This window comes from Macaca mulatta, chromosome 1, assembly GCF_049350105.2.
Source record: "Macaca mulatta isolate MMU2019108-1 chromosome 1, T2T-MMU8v2.0, whole genome shotgun sequence".
In the NCBI taxonomy this organism is placed as follows: Eukaryota; Metazoa; Chordata; class Mammalia; order Primates; family Cercopithecidae; genus Macaca; species Macaca mulatta.
Window position 1 is genome coordinate 213,370,298 of NC_133406.1, and position 24,946 is coordinate 213,395,243.

At 57.2% G+C, this 24,946-nt stretch overlaps 1 protein-coding gene across 50 annotated transcripts in view; it reads left to right on the forward strand.

Moving 5' to 3' along the window:
- The window catches only part of AHDC1 (AT-hook DNA binding motif containing 1), a 70,504-nt gene that overhangs the window by 27,414 nt on the left and 18,144 nt on the right, over positions 1 to 24,946 (forward strand). For 11 of the 50 annotated variants that reach the window (XM_077966417.1, XM_077966424.1, XM_077966422.1 and 8 more), the window contains 3 exons: positions 18,367 to 18,544; positions 24,072 to 24,183; positions 24,328 to 24,365. The gene's annotated coding sequence lies outside the window, so the exon portion shown is untranslated. Of the gene's footprint in view, positions 1 to 1,496; positions 2,402 to 18,366; positions 18,545 to 18,719; positions 18,945 to 23,952; positions 24,229 to 24,327; positions 24,366 to 24,946 lie in introns of those variants that run through there. The other 39 variants (XM_077966395.1, XM_028837300.2, XM_077966391.1 and 36 more) reach the window with 7 other exon arrangements.

The window sequence follows — 24,946 nt, forward strand, 5'->3', positions numbered from 1 at the left end:
GTCTGTCATTAACTGGCCAAAGGCAATTTTCTTTCCTCATTTATGATCCTATCCCCGGGTCACAAGAGGGATGACTGTGTCCTCCCATCCCTTCCTCTTGGGCCTCAGTTTCCCCATCCATTGTGGGGTTTGGACTGTGAGCTATTGGAGAGGAGTGGGGGACAGGGACAGAGTAGCCAGGAAGAATGTTGAGGGATGCTGTCTGAAGCTGCTGGCTTTGTGATGGGGGGCACTGTCACCAGTGCAAGGTAGGGTGCTGGTCTCTGCATTCATGTCATGACTGGGTACTGGTGCTGGGGGGTGTAGGCAGGTGGTGAGCACTGGGATGCACTGTATATATGTGTGTGTGAGGTGCTAGACTCAGGATGGCCAGTGCCTAGACAGGGCCAGGGTCACGGGTCACCACATGCCCAAAACCAGCCTCCACTGTTGTAAGGGTGACACTGGTGTGGTCTCCCCATGTCCCTATGGGTAGATGGAGGTGGGAATGGCCCCAGTGCAGCTGTTGAGAACAGACCCTCATGCCTGGAACTGGGACCAGAGCAGGAGTCCCCAGGGACTGCCTGGAAGGGAGGAGGGAAGCAGCAATGCTTATCCTGCCTGTGTCAGGGTGTGAACACTGTGTTCAGTGGTTAATGGGTTCTGGAACCAGAGTTTCTGACTTTAGGCTCTGACATTGTGTGACCTTTGGTGGGTCACTTAACCTTCATCGTGAACTTCAGCTTCCTCGTTAAGAAAAAGGGGATAACATTACCTACTTTATGGAGGACTTATAATTAAGTGAGCGCATGCTAACAATGCAGGGCAGGTGCCCCGTGTTGGCAGTGACCATTGGGTAGTCGCTAGGCACAAATAGGTGGTCAGTGAAAACGCATTGTTCGGATGTCCGGATGCTTTCCCTGCAGAGGGTCTTTTCAGACCCCTTCATTTTAATAAGGAAAACGGAGTCCCCCAATTGTGACAGCGTTTTGCCCAAGAAGAGGAACAAAACCTTTATATGGCACCTACCCTATAAAGCCAGGTAGCTCATCCCCAATTTACAGGTAAGGAAATCGAGGCCTGTGATTGGCCGCCGGTTCACGGTGGCGCTATCCAGTTAGGCCTCAGTCCGCCGCTGCGGAGGGAGCGCCGGGCTGCCTGTGCTCTCTGGAGGAGGGGCGTGCAGGTAGCGGGCGCCCTGGAGCCACTGCCCGAGCCAGGCGCGCTATTAATAACCCCGCCAGTCAGCCCCGGCCGAGAGCGCAGGTCCGGACCGCTGCCGGGCGCCTCCAGTCCCCCGGCCGAGCCCGAGCCCGAGCCCGACCCGGATCGCGACGGCTCTTCCCTCTCCCTGCCACGTGACGCCCCCCCCCCCCCGCCCCCGATTCCGCGGGCAGCGGAGGGCCCGGGCTGGCGGGCCGGGGGCCAGGAAAAAGCCGAAAACACCGAGGGCGGGCCGCTCCCCTCCCGCTCAAAATAGCCCCCGGACGGGGCTGCCACGCATTCCGCCGGGCCCGGGGCGCAGGAAGGGGCGGCCGGCTTGGCCCCCGCCCGGCCCGACGTGGCTACCCGGCCGGGTTGGACCGGGTGGGGGCCGAGGGCGGGCCGCGCGGCCGGCCGGCATGTGGCTCTCCTTCTGGGAGCCTTGGCAGCCCGGACTGCGCGCTGCGCGGGGATGATGGAGAGCTTCTGGAATTTCCTGCAGCTGGAGAGCGCGGCCGGCCGGGGGAGCGAGCTAAGCGCGCGGCTCGGGCAGGGGCGCCTGGCGCTCGACCCTAGGGGGCGCCTCCGCGGCAAGGGTGGTAGGGGGAGACCTCGCCGCCCGGCCCCAGACTGCGGGAGTGGAGGGGGCACTCCTCGCCTCCCCGGCCTCTCTTTTTGGGTCTGGCGGGGGTCCAGTCCTGCGCCTCCGGGCCTGAGCGGAGTAGAAGGGCCAGGTGCAGGCAACGCCCCTCCCCCAGCCGCCTGGTTTCCCTCTCGGCCCGTCACCTCCTCCAGGAGCCAGAAACTCTGCGGCTTCATCTGGGAGGGGGGCGGAGGTGGCAGGGATCAGAGGGCAGTATAGCCTGCCAGGTAGCCCCAGAGGCGATGGCGGCGGGAAAACTCGGAGGCGGGCTGTTCGGGCCCGGAGAACTGCTGGGCCTGCGGACTGGAGCCTCTTGCTCCAGCCAGAGGAGTCTGAGGGCTGCTAGGAGGGAGGCAAGGCAGTCTTCTCCCAGCATGCCCCCCCTCCCACCTCCGCCGCCGCTCCGCCTCCCAACTGCGGAGCGGAGGGCTGGGAAAATCCTGGATAATTTCCCCGACGGCGACAGTGGCTTTCTTTGAGGGCAGTTCTGCACCTTGCAGGCCCCAGAGTCCAGAGAAGGGCCCCGGAGTGGGAGGGGTTTCCTTTTACAGGAGCCCTGAGAATCCAGGGGAGTAGGTAAGTGACCTCTCAGGGCTCACTCTTGGCACTGTGGGTGGGAGAAGGAAAGAGGTCTACCCTGCCCTTTGTTGGGGAGGGGAAGGGGCGCTTTCCCACAATTTTGTTCCCTTCCAGCACCATTTGGTGCTATGCAAACTGATGAACCTTTTGGCAACTCAGCAGGCGTCTTCCCCATCTGATGGTGGACCCTTCTCCCCCTGCCAGTTGCCCCTGTTCAGTTGTTTCCTGCCCCCACCTAGCATACCCTCACCATGGTAAACAAAAGCAGTGGGGATAGGCACCCTTCACCTATGCCACAGTTCCCACTTACTGGCTATGTGACCTTGAACAAGTCCCTTTACTCCTGAGTTTCCCTTTCCTCACATGAAAAACTAGGTAACACTAGATAGGCCATGGCCTTGTGGTGGGGCTTCAGGTTGCACAACGTGTCAATCAGTTAGCATAGCGTCTGCACATAGTAAGGGTGGGAAATGAAGGGCACCCGTGTGACATCAGCCCCATCCCGAGGAATAGAGGTAGCCCCCAAAACATTTGAATTCCTTTCCCCTGCACCAAGCCTGTGAGAGTTCACTTCTCAAGGTCTCTGTCACACTAGTCTCCTCACAGTGCTCCTTTTGCCTTCCACTGGGGATGGGGCGGGGGCTGGCAGAGAGCACCAGGCTGGCTCCCCAGGGGATGGTCCAGGCAAGCTGTGAGGCTGGTGGAATTCAGCTTTCCTCTTCCTCCCATCTCTTTGCTGACCTTTCACTCTACCACTGCCAGATACCCAGATTCAAATTCAGATGCCTTGGGGCTCCTCCTCAGCCCAGGATGTCGGGTCTGGGCCTGTGTGAACTCCCAACCTCCCCCACCCCCAATTCTCCCTGTTTCCTGTTTGATTGGCCTTCAGTGTCCACTGGGAAAGACCCTGGTGTACTGGAAGGAGCTCAAGGCCCCATTTATTGTCTGTGTGAACTTGAGCAAATTACCCTACCTCTTGTGAGCCTCAATTTGCTTTTCTACAAAATGGAGTTGAAATAAAAACTACCTAGCAGAACACCTCTTTACTCATGCATCGCAGAGGCTTCCTGGCAGACATCTATGTAAATAATAAAAGGCAGGGATGCCCTGGACCACAGAGGGAACTTGCATTTAAGGCCAGGTATAGGGATCCGTGTAACCTTCCCTTGCCTTTGGTTTGGGGAGACACCTCTCTGGGGCCCTGGGATAGGAAATGGAGCAGGAATGAGCATCCACTAGCTCTTTCTGGCAAAGCCTGGATTCCGCCAAATTTATGTGACCCAAATTCCAGGGCTGCGAGGTGCTCATGGCTTTGGATGCACTGCTGGGCAGTTCTCATAAACTCCTCTCTAGGACTACAGATGCCTCTTCCAACTAGTCCACCTCCCTCGGCCTCAGAAAAGTCTTCCTGGGCTAACTGTACCCTACTCCCGAGTGTCTCTCCCACCCGTAGAGGGCTCCCAGTGGGGAACTATGAAAGAAAAAGGGGCTGGCAACCAGCAGTTGGGCTGTGTGACGTTAGGCAGGCTGCTTCCCCTCTCTGGGCCTTGGTTTCCTTCCTCCTTCGTAGTGAAGGAGGTTGGATTAGTGGCTCCCTAAGGCACCTTCTAGCTCTGACAGGCTCCAAGCCTGTGTTGACTGATGTATCCTAGGAGATAGGCGCACACAGAGAACTAAGTCAGCTCGGAGATTCCTGTCAAGGTATCCCCACCCCACCCCCAGAAGGCTGGAGTGCCTCCCTTCCTGAGACACACCCTTCAAGGATACTGGTGGAGGTTGTGGTGGGTGGAGGGGGCAGATCACCCAAGCCAGTGGCACCGCTGCTTCCCTGGGTCCCTGTTGTCTGTGGAGAGGCCTGTGCACAGGAACAAGAGCTTGTGTCAGGCAGGGCTGTGAGACTGCGTGCTTCTAGGGGAAGGGAATGTGTGTGTCAGTGACCAGTCAGCCTCCAGGGAATGGGGGCGCGGTGCACAAGGCAGCTAGCTCGCGGGATGGTGGTGTCTCCAGAAGAGCGATCCCAGGGGCAGTGTGTTGAGGTGTGTGCAGGACGAGGGGGCTGGCAGTGGGAGGGAGGAAGAAACATCCATGAACCAGGCTTTGGGTCAGGACAGGCTCCTCAGGGAGGCTCCAGCCTCTTGGGGAAGCGGCTGGAGTCAGCACAGTCCCACACTGCGTGGTTTCGCCTGCGCCTGGGTTTGTCAGTTGTTTATGGATGTTGAACTGAGTGGCACTGTTCGGAATTGGAGTTGTCATGTTCTGTTGTGGGGGTATCTGTAGGGGTGTTGTCAGGGCCTCTGAACAGTGTGTGTGTGGCTGGCTGGGGTACGACGCGTAGCTGTCCAGAACGGTGTTGTAAGGCAGTAGGCAGCTCCTGGTCATTTGGGCTATCAGATGTCAGGTTGTACTGGGACCATCCGGTGGTGTTTTCAGGCTGTGAGTGAATCCTGGCCATGTTTTGGGTGCCTCGTCTCCTCTATCTTTATACAGAGGGAGGCCCCAGTACACCTGGAGGGAGGTCTCCTGTCTTAATCAGTCCCTCCACAGGTAAGCAGGCGGGCAGCCTCAAGCCCCCTCACTCTCAGTAATTTTACCACGGTGCCTAAGTCAGGAACAGGCGTGAATTGACCTTTTAACCCCTTCCCCACCACAGGATTAGACTCTGTTTCCTGTTCAATCTCCTCCAGAACCAATTCCACCCTGTCTGGACCACCCCCCAAAATGGATAAGCAACCCCCTCCATCTTTTCTCCCCCACCCCTGTTGGGCCTTGAGTGAAGGTTTGAAGGCCAGGCTGGTGCAGGGTCTGGCAGGAGCTGAGGGCCCAGGCGGGAGTGATAAATATTGAAGAGGAGGGATTTCGGTGTGGGCTGGAGCAGCTGCAGTGGTTCGAGTGTCACACTATCTCTCCCCAGGTTTACTGACCCATTTCCATTCACGCGGCTGCTGGTTTCCTAGCAACGGCAACAGTCCCCCCAGAACAGGCGGAGTGTGTGTCTGCCATTAGCGACTGCCGCAACTGTGTCAAGGTTACCCCGCTCCCTGCAAACCCACCCCGGCGGGTTTGTTTTCTGCCAGCGCCTGGCACACACCATGCCAGCCTGGGAGGGGGAGGGGAGGGGGCTGGGGGCCAGCCCCAGGGCTTGGGTGAGGTAGGGGGCCGAGGAGGAGCTGCTGTTCCCGGTCCAGTGGGAGCCAACTTGGACAGAGGCCGAAGCAGCCACCCGCCCCCCCCTTGGCTGGTGGAATTCCTGAGCCTGAGGGGAGCAGGGGGTGGGGCTGTCCCTCAGCCCTGACCCCCGAGATTCCAGAGCCTGGGGGGAGGGCTGTGGGCCGAGGGGGCCACGGGGGCCTCCGGGAAGCCTGTCCGGTCTGACCCCACCTGACTTGTTCTGCTCCTGCCCTGACTTCTTCCTCCTCCTGCTGCAGCTCCAGGCTCTGCTCTGCTCCAGGCTCTTTGTCCCAGCCTGCCTCTGTGCCTGGTCTCCCCAGTCAGACTCCCCAGGGCAAGGTTGTATTTCTCCCATCAGACTAGGGGTTCCCGAGGTTGTCTCTTCCTTCTCCATCCTCAGCACCTCTTTTCCTTCTCCACCCTCAGCACCAGCTCATGACTGTTTTTCCAAATGGCATGGGAGATGAGATGAGACATTTGGGGTGGCAGAGAATACTAGTGGGGACTCTGGGCAGATACCCTCATTCCACCCCCACTCACTGAAGGAGATTCTTCCTACACTCCTTCCACCTGGCAGCCCACACTGGCTCTGGTCACAGGAAGTAGAGTACCCTGCCTTTTCTCCCTGACAGTCAGGCTGCAAAGGGTTAAAGGAGCTCTCCCACCCCTTGCCTTGGTATGTGAGCTCCCCCAGGCTGGGGGGATGGGAGAATGGGGGGGTCTGTCACCTTATAACCACTCATGTGGTCAGCTCAGACCTGACCAGTCACATTCCTGCCCAGGAGGGCTGGGGCTTGAGGCAGAGGGACAGGGGCAGGGGCCTGGAGGGGGCTGGGTTTGCAAGAATGGAAAGGGGGGACCAAGAAGCTGGGGCAAGGGGCTGCTGGGAAGTATTAAGATACATAAAGCTTGAGTCCATCTCCTTATTCCTCTAGGCCTCAATCTCCCTATCTTTCCTCCCAATTTGCACCCCCTAAAACCTTCCAGTGGTGCACGTGCCTGTGACACAGGTACAGACCTGGTCCCAGTTCTAAACAAAGAGAAGAGTGTGGCCAAGGCAGTTTCTGACATGCAGGGCAGCTCAGGGACTTGTTGGTAGCCTGCAGTGTGACTTTCTGGTGCTTAGGGGAGGTTGGCTAGGTTTTTGGCTGGGTCAGAGGATTTGAGATCTAGGGTATGGATCAGGCTGTGCTAGACAGTAGAAAGAGACCTGGGCGGGGACCCAGGAAACTTGGTTCTTTGCCCAGCCCTGTGCCTGACTCCTAATGGCCTCAGTATCCCTGTTTGAAGGGTTTAGGCCAGTGGTCTCTAAAAGCCCTCCTGTCCTGTTAGTCAGTAGCCCTGGGTGAGGGATGAGGGGTGGGGGGCGATGGTCTGGAGGGGTGTGGGAAGCTGCCAGCTCAAGGGGGAGTTTGCAACGTGATCCCAGAGCGAAAATAGCCCAGGTCATTTTCAGCTGCTTGGGCGGAGGTATCTGATCCCGGCAGGGCAGCTTGGGCAGGGGGCAGGGAGGAGCATTCTGTAAAGCTCTCTGGGAAACCGGACCCTAGGATAGGAGGGTAGGGAAAGGTTGGCATGCCCGGCTGGGCTTCCTGAGACCCGCTGGGGGCCGGGGAATGGAAAGATGAGGAATGCAGAGGGTTAACAGGAGGTGAAGGCTGGACTCCAGCCCCCTTTGGGTCCTGGCCTGGCTGAGGTGAAAGGTCAGCTCCAGGGAGTCCAGGCACAGCTGGGGAAAGAGTAACCCGATCCTTCTCCCTAACCAGGCTCAGGGCATCACAGTGCCGCCTGCCCCAGGAAAGGTGCTTTGACATCTCCAGGAAGGAGTTTGTTTCTACTTGTTCTCAGCAGGAGTTGGGGGCTAGGGGAGGGTCCAGGCCTATGGGGTCAGGGAGAGCTACAGGCCAGGCACCCCAACCAATATGGCAGTGCTTTGTCATCCTGGGGTCAGGGGAGGTGGAGGTGAGCCTGCTGGAAAGGTTAGAGGTAGCCTGTTCTGGCCCTGCTCTCACTCTGCCCCATTTATGACTCCTGACGGCCAGCATCAGGGCTGGGGAAGCTTAGAGGTAGGAGACACTCCTTCCTTCCCCAAACACACTGAGTAGTGACAGAACCCTCCTGGTACTAGACTGTGACAGCAAGATACGTTTGGGGTGGAGAATTACACCTTAACTCTGAGATAGATGGCTTTGCTGTCTGCGGTTGTGTGTGTGGTGGGGTACTAGGGTATAAGGTGGTGTGATGGGAGGCTGAGATGATGCGACATGGAAGAACATGGGGTTCAAATACTTGCCCATCTTAGGCAGGCTATTTTACCCAAGCCTCAGTTTCCCCATCTACAAAATAAGACTAATAGGACTCACCATGTAGGTGATGATGAAGATTGGCACAGAGTAAGTGCTCAGTAAAAAGTAACCTTAACAGGCCTTATTGGATGCCAAGGTCACACAGTGTGGAGCCAACATTGCAGCTGGCAGTCTGACTCTAGAGCAGGGGTTGGTGAGCTATAGACCATATGAGGGAGAAGGCAGTTTCCAGAATGTGACTGCGTCAGTGTCCCCAGGGCTGCACACTAGGTGATGGGGGGTAGTATCCAGATGATTTGGAGTGGGATGGGGTGAGGGGGCTTTCAGTATGTGGCAAGTGGGGAGGTTCGGGGCAGGGCTCTTCTTACAGCCGACTTCTGGGGCTTTCGCCAGCCCCCCGCGCCCCACCCTGACAGGCTTTGTGTGGCTGTGTGGGTGTAGTTGTCCCTGGAGTGCGGCTGTAGGTATGTTTGAGAAGGCGCAGGCATCCCGAGAAAGAACAAGTCGCCTTTTGTACGCGTCCAGCCCCAGGCTGGGCTGGGCGCTCTCTGGGGGATCCCCTGTTTCCGCGCCCAACTCCCCGCCCACGGACAGCGCCCCGGCCCGCCGCAGGCCCCCCACCTGAGGGGCGCATTGAGCGGGGCGCCCCCTCCCGGGGACCCGCGCCGCGGCGGGGGAAAGGGTCCGGGGAAGAGGGCCGGGGGAAGAGGGCGTGTCCGAAGCCCCGACCCCGCCCCTCTGACATCACTCCAGGTGCTACCAATCTCCGGGAGCCCGGCCCGCGCGGCCCGCCCCCTCGCCGGCACGCTCCTAGTGTTCGGGACGCGCCGTGGGTGGAGTCGGCGGGAGGTGGAGGAAGAGGGAGGGCTGGCCTAAGGGGCGGAGACCGTTGAAGGCCTCGCCCTTCCAAGTCTAGGAGAGGCTGAACACGCGACCTGGAGACCGAGCTGCTCTGCTCCGGTGAAGCTCCTCACAAGACCTCTGTCCTGGAGTGCTCCACCTTCCTGCCCACCTGCCCCAGATCTTGCCAAGTACCACTTTGTGCAGGAAGCCTTCCCAGAACCTACCCTCCTACCTTTTCTGATTACCTGCACCCTCTAGGGCCCTCTGTAGTAAGGGCAGTACCAGCCCTACTGCCAGCGCTAGCTGCCGTCCACTGAGCAGTTTGCTGTGTACCCCACACTGCTCCATGTTTTTCATGGAACGTCTTACCGGCTGCATTTCTGCTGGCTGTCCACCTTGTATTATCGGGCCCTTCTCACCCACAGGGTTGGGTGTTCCTCTGGTCAAGCGTTACAGACACGGGCCCGCCTCAGAATAGTCACTACTGCCTCCAGAGTCACACAGAGCAAGGAGGTAGGAGCATCAAAGCTGGACACCAGGTTTCCCAGCTCCCTTCAGGCCTTTGGTTCAGGCATGTGACTAAGAGCAGGGAGTTGCACAGAGACTTGCTTTAGGCCTCACCTTTCCCCATAGGAGGCCTCTGCCCTTCCCTGTCCCTCCCCACAGATTGGAAGAGCCCTAAGCCTGCTTTCCTCTGCAATTCACAAATCTGGACCAGAACCCCAACTTCTGGGAAGAGGGAGAGATGTTGTGGGAGCTGGGAGGGCTTTTGCAAGCCAAAGGGGCAGTTCTGGGCTACAAGGAGTATTGTGGGCCCAGTGGATTTGGGGGTGCTTGCGTTGGGGACATAATGATTTAGCTTGCAGGTGGGAGGTTCCAAGTTAGGCAAAGAGGAGGGTTAGGAGCCACAAGTATGTGGGGTTCAGTGCAGTGCAAGGGAGGCAGGGATTATGCTGGGCCAGCACTGCCCCCACCAACAGCCTGGCCCGGTGGAATGCTGGGAGGCCCCAGGGATGGGGCCAGGCAGCCAAGGTGTCTCCGGTGGCACGGAAGCAGTTAAGAGCTGCCTCAGCCTGTTCCTTCAGACAATTAGTGACATCTCGCTTGACAACACCACACTGAGCCGATGCAGACCTCAGCCCCCCCTCCCGGCCCCCCGACGGCCGCTTCAGCTGTTTATTCTTGGGCTTTAACAATTGGGATTCTGACTTGGAGGAGCGGGCGCCCCGCGCTGCCCTCTGACCCGCCGTCGCCTTGGCAACTGGAGCCCGGTAGGCCTGGGCTCTGCGTTAGGATTACAGATCCTGAATTCACAATCTTGCTGCTCCCCTGCAAGCAGCAGCGGCAGCAAGCAGCAGCATGCAGGATCTTCAGCTAGACTGGAGGGGACAGAGAGGAGGGTCCCCAGGGCCAGCCTGAGGCGCATGCAGGAAGCTGGGATGCCCACACACAGCCTGGAGAGCAGTGCACCCTCCGCAGCCTCCCTAGGATTGGGCAGGGCCCAGAGCTGTGCTCTACTCCTAACATCTCTGTGGCTCTCTGGAAACTTTCTTCCTGGTAGAACCCCGAGGGCAGGGGCGAGGCTTCTTCCTTACCCTGCCTTTCCCCCTCAGTCAGCCCCCTACCATGCCCAGAGCGCCAAGTGCCAGCAGACTGTGCCCCTGCCGTGCCCGCCGCCATGGCAACAGGCCCCCCTCCCTCGACAGCTCTGCTCCTTCTTCCCCCCACCCTAGCAGCCAACTGCCCCAGCTGAAACCAGAGCTGATGCATCTGTGAGCCTCATGCCCAGACCCACATTCCATTTCTGTCCTCTGTCCCCCCCAGTTCTGGCAACGACATCCCTCCTCCTCCTCCTCCTCCTCCTCCTCCCTCTCCCCCTCCCTCCTCACCTCTGCCTACTCCTGCTGTTCCCCCCACACTCTAACACTTAGTGTCACCCCCTCTTCCCGCCCCATCTGAGTGTGTCTCACCCTCCGACTGTCGCTGTGGGGCTCTGGGTGTGTCAGTCCCTCTGTCTGTCTCTGGCTCCTGGGTCGCTGGTGCTCTGTGCCTCCGCCCGTCTGTGCAGACTCCTCAGGTTCCTTCTCCATCTCTTCCCCCCGTGCATGTGTCTTTGTCTCTGCATCATCCTGCCTGTCTCTCTCTTTGTCTTTTTCTTCCTCCTTGTCTCCCTCTCTTCCTGAGTCTCTTTCTTGCTGTTTTCCTTCTTCTGGCATGCTCGCCCTCTCTCTCCCTCTCTGGCTCTCGCCCCCTCCCTCCAGATCATTTTCTCCTTCAGCCTCTTTCTGCCCTGTTTCTTTTGCCTCAGTGTCCTTCGTCTTTCTGTCTCTCTTCCTGGATCTGAGTCTCTGCCTTGATTTCTCCCGCCCCCTCTCTTTCTTCTGACTTTCTCCTTCTAAATACATATCTTTCTTTCAGAGCTGGGCCTTTCAGTTCTCCTTACTCTATTTCCTACCAGGTTGTTTCCTTCACAGGCCTGTGAAGGTTGGGGAGCTGGGGCGGGGGGCGGGGCTCCAGAGTCACCCCAAAGGGTTCCTCTTTTTAGTGGGGGCCAGATGTCCTGGAAGCCCCACTGGGCTTGTGTGGTTGAACCTGAAATGGAGGGTGCAAGGTTAAAGAACCTGCAGAGAGTGTGGCACCAGGAAACAAGAGTGTGAGTCTGCCTTTCCAGGGTTTTAGGGGATGGGCTCCATCCATCTAGTGTACCTTCCACTAGCCCAGGTTAGGAACAGAAGATAGTCCCAGGAGCTAAACTGGCCCAAGAAGCTCTCTAGAGGGCAGGCCTCACTGATTCCTGGAATTTGTTCCTTCCCTTGCTAAAATGATGGCAATTTCATACTATGCCTCAGTTTCCCCAGATGGTATAGGGATACTATCCTTGCTTCATGTCTGACTTCTTTAAAGTGCTTTGAGTTCCTGGAACAAAGTCAAAGTTATGAGGAACAAGGAAAGACTAGAGTGACTCCCGCCCCTTGCTCACCAGCGCCGGGGGACACCAGACAGAATGTTTGTCCAGGGCATGGGTGGAATCAGGGTCCTGTCTCCTTAAGGGTTGGGTGGAGGACAGTGCCTCGCCTCCCCTCAAGACTGGCAGCCCCTGCTGTCTGGCCCGCCCTCCCAGTCTGGGCAGTGGCCTCTGTCCTTCCTCTCTCGCCCCTCTTCGTGGCATGAGCTTGGCATCGTGGGCAAACAGGCCCTTGGGTGGGGAAGCCAGGCCTCACCTCTGGGTATGGTGAGGCCTGGTAAGGCAGGCCGTTCTAGGATCCTGGGGTCTGGGCACTACTCACCAAGGGGCTAGGCGGGGGAGTAGGGGTGCCTGGGGGAGGCAGGTTGCACGCAAGGCATGCTGGGCCCCCTCGGCGGGTGGGTGGGGGGAACAAAGCTGGCATCGAGGCCTCAGCTAAAATTAGCCGCTTCCCTGCGCGGGAGCGAGCATGCCTGCCAGCCGCCCAGATCGCCGCTGCCTCGGCAGGCCATCTGTCGCCACGCTTTGCTCAGTCCCCCAGGGCCCCCCAGCTCCAGCCACCCCCAGGGGCTAGAGGGACTCTGCTCTGAGGCTGTTCCCGGCCAGGACTCTAGGCTCTTCTGCTGTCATGCTGTGTGACGTCAGGCTAGGCCTTTCCCTCTCTGGGCTCCTATAAAACGAGGGGCCCTAGACACTGACATCTCAGATCCTCTGGTCCTTCCGAGCACCAGGTGCTGCTGCTGGTCATGGTGGGGTGGGAGGTGGGGTGCCTCCCTCTACTTAGAGCCACTCCTCTTGTCCAAGCTTTGGACCAAGTGGGGTTTAGGGACTCCTGTCAGATTCATTGGTCTTCACTGGGCGGCAGGGAGGCACTGCATCCAACAACACCCCAGCATCTCCCCTGTCCCCCTCCACACTTGACCTCCAAGCAGTCTTAAAGAAACAGCTCCAGGTGGGTAGCCAGGAGATAGAGGCTGAACTCAGCTGATCCTAATTTGCTCTGTGGCTTGGGCAAGTCTCTTAGTCTATTTCTCCCTCTCTTCAATCAGAAGCTTCCCATTTCTTAAGCAGTGGCCCACTTTATGCTATCTTGTCTCATGAGGCTGGCACTGTTGTCCCTATTTTACGGATGAGGAAGCTGAGGTTCCTTGTGAAGAAGCAGGGGAACGGGGCTGGAGCCCTCCGTGGCCTGAAGTTTCCTGTCTGCTGGTCTCCAGCTTCAGCTTCTTTTCTCCGACCCTGGCACTTCTCTCGCTGCGGCCCCTTCCCCCCTCCCCAAAGCCAAAGAGACTGAGCTGCTGCTCCAGGGTCACCCAGCTTGGCCCTGGAGGAGCTCAGACTGGAACCCGGGCCTCTTGGCTCTTGGCCTCCCTTACCACTATGGCCAGCAGGCTGGGCCTGTTCCCTGGGTGAGTCATGTCCCTGGACTTTGGCCTCCTTGTCCCCAGCTCTGTGGCCTGAAGTTTGGAGAGGGGGCCTTTGTAAGGAAGAAGTGCTTCCCTGGAAGCTGTGGGGGTCTCAAGCCATTATCCCACCCCCTCCCCACTGAGCACATGGTGATAGCAACCCCTAACTGCCCTACTCCCCACTGATCTCTAAGCAGTCTCATAGTAACAGCTCCTCAGGCCTCAGGACAGCCCTCCCTCCACCACTGATTCGGCCCCCTTCCTAGATACACAACTACAGTGAATGAGAAATGGAGTGGAGTGGAGTGGGGGCCGGGGGAGGTGAATGGAGTGGAGTGGGGGCTGGGGGAGGTGGCATTTCCAGGTAGTCCGTGTGACCAGCAGCTTCCTCCCCAGCACTCCTCTCCCCCAGCACCCGCCACTGGGCGGGAAGCCACAGCACCTCCCCTCCTGGTGTCCAGAGACCAAGGTCACACCAGAGCCCTGTGTGCCTTCACCTTCTCTGGGACCAGTGGTGTTTGTCACTGGGGCAGTGTGTGGCTGTGCCCGGCTCTGGCAGTGCTGGGGTGACATTCATGCCCTGTGAGCTGTGACGCCTCTGCAGGCAGAGGGACAGCACTACCCAGGCTGGTGACAGTGATAGGGGAGGGGTGAGGTGGGCTGTCACCTGTCTGAGGCAGCCGGGGAGGTGACATGTTGTGTACCCATCCCACAGTCTTCAGGGAGGATTCCCAGGCAGGGGCGACGTTGTGTCCCTGCCTCATGCTGTATGGTGGGTGGAGAGCTCCATGCCTTCCTTACACCTGGAAGGTGGGACTTGTCCCGTGTGTGTGTGTGTGTGTGTGTGTGTGTGTGTGTGTGTGTCCTGGTCAACTGTGTGACAGGTTCTCTGTGTGTGCATGTGTGTGTGTGTGTGTGTGTGTGTGTGTGTGTCTTGGTCAGCTATGTGACAGGTTCTCTGTGTGTGCGTGTGTGTGTGTGTGTGTGTGTCTTGGTCAGCTGTGTGACAGGTTCTGTGTGTGTGTGCCTGTGTGTGTGTCTTGGTCAGCTGTGTAACAGGTTCTCTGTGCATTCACATCCTATTAGTGGGTGTGGGGGTGCCTGGTTGCATGTCAGTTATGCCATTGTGCGGGGTGACAGACGCCTGCCCCATGCTGTTGAAGGTGTGTCAGGTGCGCCCATCTCATGCTTTGGGGGAAGCGACAGGTTATGTGCTTAGTTCATCCCGTTAGGAGAGTTGTCACCGACTTGTGCGCCTGTCTCTGGCTGTTGTGTGTGTGAGATGTCACCATGTGCCCGTCGCAGGCTGTTGTGGGGAGTGGCATGTGTGATTCTCTCATGCTGTTGGGAAGTTGTCAGTAACTTGGGAGCTCGTGTCTCACTCTAAAGAGACGACATGTTGCCTGGTGATATGGGGCTGGCAGCTGGTGGGGCCTTCCCATGCAGACCACAGAGCCCCAAAGGGCTGGCCAGAGGAAACGCTTGGGGCCCTGAGCAGAGGGACAAGTGCGGGTTGGGGGGCGCTCAGTCCCACATGATCTACCCTCTCACCCATATGCCAGCCCGTGGGACTGTTCCCCAGGCGGAGGGACCCAGCATTCTTCAGATGGTGTGGAGAAGGGCCTTTGGGGCCAGGACAGGTGTGTGTGAGGTGGGGCACCAGGCAGGGTTTGCATGGGGAGTGGGGAGCTGTGTCCCTGAGGGCCTGGGGACCCTATTTCCTGCCTCTCCTGCCCCTGAAACTGTTAAACTAATTAAGGCTGTGGAGCCGCAGGATTAATCGGGGCAGCTCTGCGCGGGCCGGGAGCTCAGGTAGTCGATCAGTGCACCGGGGAGGATATTGGATTTCTGAACCGCAAGTCAGCACTATTCGGGCCTGTTATCTCTCCCAGGCTCGAGGGTCAGGAGGCGGGAGGCTCGGCACGCTGGCCGCCCCCGCCCGGCCAGCTCGGGCGTGTCCACTCCCCCTGCCCACACATCCCAGCTCCGGCCTGTCTGCTGCCCACATAGGCCTCCCCTCGGCCCTTCTGCCCGGCCCACCCTGCCTGTGCCTCGCCGCCTCTTTCTCAGGCTCCTGTAGAAATCCCTGGTCCCTGCTCTCCCCTGCCTTTCCCATTTCTGCCTGGCTCACTTCCCCCATGCCTCTCTTCCCTCTGGGGCTCTTCCTTGGTCCTTACTGGCCTCAGACTCACTCTGGGCCTGAGCTACCCCCTCCCCTCAGCCTCCGACGAGGTCTCACCCGGCTCTCTCTACCTTCCTCTCCATCTCCCTTCTTCCGTGAGCCCCTCATCACCAGTCCGTCTCTGCTTTTGTGTTTGTGCTTGCCCATCGCCCAGTTTCTGTCTTTCTCTGTCTCTCTGTCTCTGTTTCTCTCGCCATGTCTCTGTCTCCCTGTGTATCTTTCTCCCTCTTCCTCTCTGTCTTCTCCTTTCTCCCTCTGGCACGCTCTCTCTCTTCTGTCTTTTCCTCTCTCTCTCTTGTGTGGTCTCGGCTGGTGTCTGCAACCAGAACAAATCTCCCCCAGCCAACACCCCCTGAACAAGGAGGCCAGAGCAGCTAATGGGAAACATGTGATTCTGCCTTGCGCCTGGAGCACCGTGAAGGGAGCCTTAGTCCCAGCCCAGCCCCTGCACCCCTCCTTGCTGCGTTCTCTGCACCACACTGTCCTCTGCCTCCCAGCGGCTCCCCCAGCCTGTGTGGGCACTGTTGGAAGTTCATTTACACTGGGTGGAGGCCTGACGTTTATCTGCTGGGGAGTATCAGGTTGTGGAGGGGCTGAGGGCAGCTTTGCTCCTGAAGTCCCCCCAACCCCCAGGGCCAGGCAGACCCCATGCAGACTCCCCCCACCCACCACTACCATATGTAGGAGAACAGGGCCAAGATGAGCTGAGCTGTGGGGGCCTGGATGGGGGGCAGCCAGTCTACCCCCACTGGAGGGCTCTGGGGCCACCCAGATTTCCATCTTTTCCTTCCTCCTGGGCCTCTGGGGAGCTGCAAAGGTGGGGGCTCCCCAAGGGCTTGGGAGCTGCCGGGCTGTGTTTCTGTGCCCACCCAACCACAGGGAAAGGGGGGACAGATCAGAGGAGGGAGGCTCTGGCAGGTTGGAATTCTCCTTCTCTGCCTGTGGATAAATTGTCCCTAATCCAGGCTTGGGGAGTTGTCTGGCTCCTACAGAGAGAGAGAGGAAGGGAGGGAGAGGGAGGAAGGAGGGAAGCAGGCACACACAAACACAGTGACACAGACACACACACACCATCTCACAAAGGGTGTCTCACATGCATGCTCACACGCACTCATACACTGAGCCCTTCACAAAGGTACCACACAAACACTGGGGCACCATTGTGCTGACACACCATGGCACACAGACCTGCTCTCACATGTTGACGCTGACACACGGCCATACTGGCACAAACATACAATGACATAGCACAAGGACCCACGACATACACAGAGACACGCAGTGGTGCACAGACACAATAAGGTCACACAAATCCACACATGCATGGACACACACACAAGCACATACTGACCCATGGTGAAGGAGACCCACAGGGACACCGTGGCCAGTCACACTACCACACCATGACCCTGAAAACACAGAGAAAGGCAGAGGTGGGAGGGAGGGAACACTGATCCACAGTGACACCAGTGCCTGCAGTCACAGGCCTCGAGATTGGAAACCTGCAGGGACAGCAGAGGATCAGCCGCACGCCCCCACCCCCTGCCAAACACACATCCAGAGAGCTCTGAGACAGGCAGGAGCCGGTTTGGCTCCTGACACAGCGAGATGCAGAGAGCCAGGCAGAGCGTGTGCACACCGAGGCATGCTCACACCCAGCCACAGCTGGGCTCACCTGGCTACACACAGGCACACATGCACCCCTGTGTCCTCACACGCATACAAACAGGCTTAGCTAGACTCACACACACACACACAAAAACTGAATAGAAGAAACATGAAAAGTGCACATACCCACATGTATGACTGAAGACACCAAATCCAGGCACACACTCAACCTGGCATCACACTTACACACAGCTGACCACACCAGCCACAACTGAGCAAACGCGTGATCCTACACACAGACATGCTTAAGCCCTCGTGTACCCACACAGACATACAGAAATACAGAGAAGCACACAGACAGGCTAAATAGACCCAGGAACCCACATGCAGGTATATTTACCCAGACAGCTGAGCCTTGACAGATATGCATTTGCAAAGGCAGAATCTCAATCACACACATACAAACTCCCAGGCAACCAGAACCTGTAAGCAGTCCGTGAGGCCTGGTTCCCAGACCCCCTCTGGGCTCCAGTACAGACCTCGAGGAGGCAGACAAATGGGCAGGAAGCAGGGGGGTGGTGAGGCGGGCCATGGTGGTTAAAGAAAACAAGAGACATAACCAGTTACTGATGGAAATGGGTAAATGCCAGCTGCATATACACCCTTGTGGAAATTCACATCCACCATCACTCTGAACAGCACCTCTCACACCTACATTGTCAATAAGCTCTTTGCATTATAGTTTCCCCGGATGTTCCTCCCCATTCATAAGATCTCACTTTTCCCATTTTATAGATGAGAAAACAGAGAGCCAGAAAAGTTAACTGACTTGCCCAAAGTCACACAGTTCCGAAGGTTGAGCCAAGGACTGTCTGACTCCCAAAGGCCAGGTTCCTTCCACTATAGTATATGTGCGTGTATATGCATGTGTGTACATAGATGTGCAAAAACACTGCTTCTCAGTAGGAGCCTGGGATTTCAAGAAACAGGTTTGGCAGGCGCAGTGGCTCACACCTGCAATCCCAGCACTTTGGGAGGCTGAGGCTGGAGGATTGCTTGAGCCCAGGAGTTCGAGACCAGCCTGGGCAAGATGGTGAGACCCTATCCCTACAAAAAATTTTTAAAAAACCAGCCAGGCATGGTGGTGCACACCTGTAGCCCCAGCTACTCGGGAGGCTGAGATGGGAGGATCACTTGAGCCCAGGAATTCAAGGTGGCAGTGAGCTATGATCATGCCACTGCACTCCTACTTGGGCCACAAAGCGAGATGAGGCCCTATCTCTCTCTAAAAAAAAAAAAAAAAAAAGAAAAAGAGAGAGAGAGAGTGTCTCACAGTTCCCTGGTGGGATAATGGGGTGAGGTTGGAGCTGGATGGGACTTCATGTATGAGAGCCTCCCGGCTTGGTGTCCCTCTGCACCCTGCTGTCTGGCTGGCTTACCCTGTATCCATGCTTATCTCTGTGGTGTTGTGTTTGCTTCCACAGATGGGAGCTTGCCTGATTGTCAAGCCATCGGCCTGGACCCCAGAGCCTACCCAGCTGAGCATGTGCAGAGGGCCCCGAGTGCGGGGCGACGCTCAGGCCATTACAGAGACCACCCTGGAGATGCTGATGAAGACGGGCCTTTCCTGCTGAGCCGGGCCTGTCTGCACAGCCTGCTCAGGTAACAGTGTGCAGGGAAGCCAGGCTTGGGCCTGGGCCACCTCCAGGAAGTGGGGATCAGGGGAACTTGCCTCCCAGTCCCAACAGGGATCCCCTCCCAGCTTAGGTCAAAAAGAGGTTCTTTACAGAGTCAAAACATATTAACCCAACATTTACTCAAACTCCCCATTATCCAGAAAGGGGAACTGAGGCTCATGGATATACAGTGAGTCCTACCTCCTAGCCTGAGGACTCTTCCCTGCGCCTTGATGACCTGAGAGAACTGGGAGGAGAAAGGGGTTGTGACAATGACCAGGACTCAGGGCAGAGGTGGAAACCAGAGTGCCTGATGTGTGCAGCTGCTGACCCCCCAGGACACCTCTCTACCGGAGTCTGTGGAAGCAGAGAACTGGGAGGCCAAGGTGAGGTGCTGGGAGGGCCTGGGTAGCCCAGGTATGCTAAGGTGCCCTTGCAGGACAGGGAGGGGGGTGGGGGCAGTGGCAGTGGCAGGACCCACCTCACTACTCCTGGCCCAGGTTAGCCCACCCAGGCTCAGGAGCTGCGGAGCCAGGTGAAGCTGCCCTGCCCTGCAGAGGCAACTCCCTGAACTGACACATGAAGCCTCCGGCTCCAGGAAGCTCCCTAGAGCTGAGCCTGCCTGGGGACCCCACCCAGCTTCCAAAGGAGCATTCCTGGGGCCTGAGGTCTGGGGGTGGAGTCTCCTGGGATTGTAAGGGTGGGGAGGTACAGCTGTGGGAGGATGCAAGGCTGTGTGTATCCGACTGTAAATGTACAGGGCACTCAAGCTTGTGTGCAAGCAGGTGTGTGTGGCGGGCTCTGTCCTTCCGTGCACATGGGGTAATATACAAGAGTTGTATAAGTGGACCAGGCTGGGGAGTGTTCAAGGGCTGTGTTATGTGGTACATGGGAGTATGAATATGCAGGATTCTGGGTGTGTACTGGGCAGGTGTGGGGATACTTCGTGTGCCACACTGGATGGTGTGTGTGCAAGGGTGCTAGTGTACACTGGAGAGATGTGTGTATAGACAAGATCTGAATACACTGCGATGGTACCGTGTGTGCACACGGGGATCTGTGTGTACACTGGCTGTGTGTGTGCCCAGGGTTCTGGATGCACAGTGGGAGTGATGTGCACATGTGGCTCCATTTGTGCTTTGGAGGTGGGTTGGGCAAGCCTTGAGCTGAGCTGGGCTCAGCAGTGCCCAGCCTTGTGGCCAAATCGCTGAAGTCACTTCCTTTCCAGCAGCAACTTTCCAGGAGGAGGAGTTCTTCAGACCTGGGCGGGGAGGGAGGGGGGGCGGAACAAGGAGCTCTCTGGGGAAGGAGGTGGGCGGGGGTGAGAGGCTGCAGGGAGGGCCTAGTGGGGCTGGAGGAGGGGAGTCCTCCGGGAGACAGAAGGAAAGACAAGGACGGGAGTCTGCAAGGGCCAAGGGCAGGAGGGGAGGGGGGCGGAGCAGGGCGGGAAGCTTAGTCCCTGGGTGACCTCGGAGGGAGGAAGGGAGGGCCGCCGGCAGGGTGACCCTCGGGTCCAGCCAGAGCTGGCGGTGGTGGTGGCGCCCGCACACCTGGCACCCAGGGCAGGGGGCTGGCAGCGGGCGGTTCTAGGGCAGACCTGCTTGCCAGGTGCCCCGCTCCAGGGAGGAAGGGGGTGGGCGAGGGTTGCACAAAGGAGCTCTGTGTGGCTGGGGGTAGGGTGGGGTGGGGTGTGCAGTGCTGTGCTGTGCTGTGGGGGGGCCCCTGATGGCCCCAGGGGGTGGGGCAGGGCCAGCTCCCCTTGGGGGCATCAGTGGCTCCAAGGGGACACCTAGTGGCGAGGGAGAGTAGTGCATCTAGTTGAATGGTGGTTGGTGGGAGGTGGTGACTAGAAGCTGAGAGGAGAATAGATTAGAAGTCAAAAATTAGAACTGATGGTTGGGACTGGGACAGTTGGAGGAGGCTGCATGGGAGGGGGCTGAATCTCTGGACACCGAAGCAGTTTGATTTAGAGAAGCCCTACCTAAATTCAGACACCAGCTGAATTGAGTGAGATGGCTGTTTGTCCTTAAGGGCATAACTTAACCTCTCTGTGCCTCTATTTAAATGATGCCAAATGAGTGACAGCTGCCCTTATTATTGCCATCATTGTTATTTGTATTATGATATTGTTCCTGGGATCAGGCTGAAAGAAGATCTTCAGGTGTTACTGTGTGGGCAGGTAGGTGGCTGAAGGGAAGGAGGTGGAGAGAGGTGAGGACTCATCCCCCGAGGGGCAGATCCTAAGAGATAAGGCCGCTGGAGGAAAAAGGAGGTGATGGGAAGGTCTCAGAGCAGAAGTAATGGCCCCTTTGATGCAGTGTTTCCCATTTGAGGACATCCCAGGGCCTTCGAACCAGGCTAGGAGGGAAATGGTGGGGGAGGAGGAGTGTGCAAGCTGGAGAGAGGGTCATGAGGCCGGAAGTGAGAGCTGGGGCTGGCAGCCTGGCTCCCCTGGGGAGGCAGTGGGTGGGGGAGGGGAAGGAGGGCTGGGGAAGGGGTGGGGTGGTCACAGCCACAGCTGGGGAGGGTGGGGCTGGGGACTCAAGGATGTGGGCTGGCACTTCCCGGCACTGTGCACAGCAGGTTGGGGCCCCCAGCCTCCTCCCAGCCGGCTGGTGTCCCTATGGGCGAGCTCAGACACACTGACCCAGCAGCAGACAGGCAGACAGAAGGACCCCTTTGACTTTGTCCCCAGACCAGGGCTAGGTGGTACCCTTGGGAGGGATCCAAGAGAATGGCCGCCGGGGTGTGGTGAGGAGGGGAGCCAGCTGCTTCCCTCAGATCCTGGAGGCTGCAAAAGAGAGCAGTGGCCAGCCTCAGGAGGCCTGGCAGGAGGACGTGCCCAGAGGTCTTCATGGGTGGATGGAACAGAAGCCACCACCAGAGAGGAGGTTTTTCTCTTCTGCCAAGATCACACCCTCAGGCCCCAGCTGGGAGGTCTCCAGAGCGGGGAAGGCTCAGCTAGCCTGACCCTCAGTAAGGGAGGGAGGGGGCTTCTGGTGGTCATCTCCAAGTGGGTGCCAGGAGCCACGGCGCAACCACACTATTGGAAATTGGACTTGGAGATTCCAGAGTCTGAGCCCCTTTTCTCGTTTGTGAGGGTGTTACCCACTGTCCTCCCTGCGAGGGCAACAGTGCTCCAAGTTCTTGGACTAGAGAGATCCTGACCTAGGAGGGGCCAGGTCCACAGCCAGGCCTGGGAGAGAGCAAAGTAGGTGGGACCAGTAGGTGGGACAACGAGGAGCAGCTGAGGCCTGGAACCTGCAGAGAGAGAAGGAAGAGTGAATAGAGGGATGTTCCACCTGGGTGGGCAACAAAAGGGCCCCTTCCTGTGCCATTTTGTGACCTCAGACAAAGTCTCTTTCCCTCTTCAGGTCTCAGTTTCCTCATCTATAAAATGGGAGGGGCATGAGATGGCACTAGAAAGTGTACCCACTGGGGTAGCTGGTTAAAAATACAGATTCCCAGATGTCCCTTCACATCTATGAGTCACATTCCCCTGGACTAGGGCCTGGGTATCTGGAATGTTACACAGCTCCCCCAGGCCCAGGCTTTGGAAGCCAATGGGTTAGATAATTTTAAGGTTCCTCCCAGCCTTAAATTAGACCACGGCGCTAGAAGGAGCATTTTCAGAAGTGGCTGAAGGATTGTTACAGGAGCTGGGAGTGGAAGGAGGCTTTGGACTTAAGGCAGAATTAGAAATCCTGCCACTTAGCAACTGTGTGACTTCAGGCAAGTTACACATCCACTCTGAGCCAGTTTCCCCTGTAACATGGGGATAATAAATCATGCCTCCCAGGCTGCTGTGAGGATTCAGTGGGTCATAGATGTGTAGGTAGGTGCTTTGTAGATTGCAAATCACCATCCCCCAAAGGGGAGCGGAGAAGTGTCTCTTTCTACTCTATCCTGTCCCTACAGCTCTGCAGTCTTCCTGTGGGGTGACAGCACTGGGAGGTGGGGAGAGTCTACATGAGTCTCTGGCACATAGGTCTCAGTGACCCAGTACTAGGTCAGAGCCAAACATTAGGCAGGCATCAAGGTCAGTCTTTAAGACCCTCACAGTATTGGGGCCCATTCAGCTCCCTGCTCCCTGAGATCCCAACTCCTGGAATCAGCCATGGCCCTGAGTCCTCGGGCTCCTTTGGGAGTCAGACATGCCTGGATCTAAATCCCACCTCTGCCCTGACCAGCTCAGGGAGTCAGTCGGTAAATATTTATGTAGCATTCATAGCCTAGGCCCTAGGGTCAGGCAATACAGCGATAAACAAGACAGACGTGATCCCTGCTCCTGAAGAGCCCACACTGTTGCAGGAGACACACTAAACAGCCAGTCACACAAGTAATTGATTATAGTTGCGATAAATACTATGAAGGTGAAATAGATAGGGCTCTGAGAGGATGTAGCAGGGGCCAGGACAAGACCAGAGGTAGGATGGAGCAGCAGAGTTTTTCCGATGAAGGTGGAAGAAGGATCAGAGAATGTCCCTTTTCACACTCTTGGGTCCCTCCCTCAGCATCCTTCTTGGGTCTGGAGAAGAAGAAAGAGCCTGAAGGGAAAAGGCAGGGTTGATTGCTCTGTGTACCTATTCGTTTGTTGATTCATTCAACAAACTTTAAATTTAATGTTTTGGAGAAAGGATCTCACTCTGCTGCCCAGGCTGGAGAACAATGGCATGATCATAGCTCAGAGCAGCCAGCCTGAACCTCCAGGGCTCAAGCAATCCTCCCACCTCAGCCTCTTGAGTAGCTGGGACTACAGGTGTGCACCACCATGCCCAGCTAATTTTTAAATTTTCGTAGGGATGGGGTCACGCTATGTTGCCCAGGCTGGTCTCGAACTCCTGGACTCAAGCGATCCTCCTGCCTTAGCCTCCTAAAGTGCTGGGATTACAAGTGTGAGCCCCTGCACCTGGCCAAACAGCCATTTTTTAAAATGCTGCTATAGGCCATGTGCTGTTCTGAGTGTTGGGAAATACATATAGCAGTGAATAGGACAGATATCTTTGCTTTTATGGTGTTTACCATCTTCCAGGGGATAGTTTCTGTAAGACTGGGGAAGATAATCATATTGATCTCATGTTTGTATGGGGAATTTGATGAGATAATCTATATGAAGCACTTGGCCCAGTGTTTGGCAACAGAAAATGTCCCCAAACTATGGACTTTTATTGTTGTTGACTCCCCGTGTGATTGCTCTGACCTCAGGCATCTTCACTTTTTCTTTGCAGCTCTTATCCCACTAGTAATTAAGTAATTTATAATGATCTGATCAGTGTCTGTCTGTCCAGTCCTTGTCCAAAGTAGGTACTTCATAACTAATGAGTGTATGAATGAATGATGTTACTTTATCTCTGAGCCTCCATTTCTTCATCTGCAAAATGGGGTTATTAATAGCCCCTACCTCACAGGATTGGTATGAAGAATTAAATGAAACGATGCCTGGACAGCTTCCAGCCCAGTACCTGGCGCGCAGTAGGTGCTCACTAAACCTGAGCTGCGATGGTCCTTTCCAGGCGCTGTCCACGCCCCGAGGCCTGGGCTCAGGCCGAAGTTGCTCCACAGCACCCCCAGCTGACAGCCAGCGACTGGCAGAGCCCCCAGGCACGGGGGCCCTCTCTCTTCCAGGTCAGCCGGGTGTCTGCGCTGGATGGAGCGCTGAGGGAGCCGGGGGTGGTACCTGGAGGAGGCCGGGCCGGTGGGCAGGGGTTGAGCTGTGGCCACTAGACCATTTGGGGAATTCAAATCTATTTCCTGTCTTATTGCCCACAGAGATCTCCAGTGTGACAGCCCAGGCGGCAGAGCCGAGGGTAAGTGGTGGGGGTTCTCCTGGAGCCCTTTGGGGGTAAGAAGCAGGAAGGCTGTGCCCTTGTTAGAGCTTCCTGGCCTTCTCCTTAAGTTTGATCACCCTGCTGATGTGCTTCCCTCTCAGAGGCAGGGGTCCTGTTCTTCCTGAGCACATAGCCAGATTTCCAAAGGGGATGAGCTGTCAATAAGTGAAGCTGGGCCAGGCATGGTGGCTCACGCCTGTAATCCCAGTACTTTGGGAGGCCAAGGCGAGTGGATCATCTGTGGTCAGGAGCTCAAGACCAGCCTGGCCAACATGGTGAAACCCCGACTCTACTAAAATACAAAAATTAGCCAGGCGTGGTGGCGCGTGCCTGTAATCCCAGGTACTAGGGAGGCTGACACCTAAGAATCGCTTGCACTAGGAGGCAGAGGTTGCAGTGAGCTGAGATCACACTACTTCACTCTAGCCTGGGTGACAGAGTGAGACTCTCTTTCAAAAAAAAAAAAAAGTGAAACTGGGGCCCATGAGGGGCTTGCTGTACATATGGTGGTTTGAGAAAGGCTGGGAGTCAGCAAGGGGATTGGGCTTGGGGTGGGGATG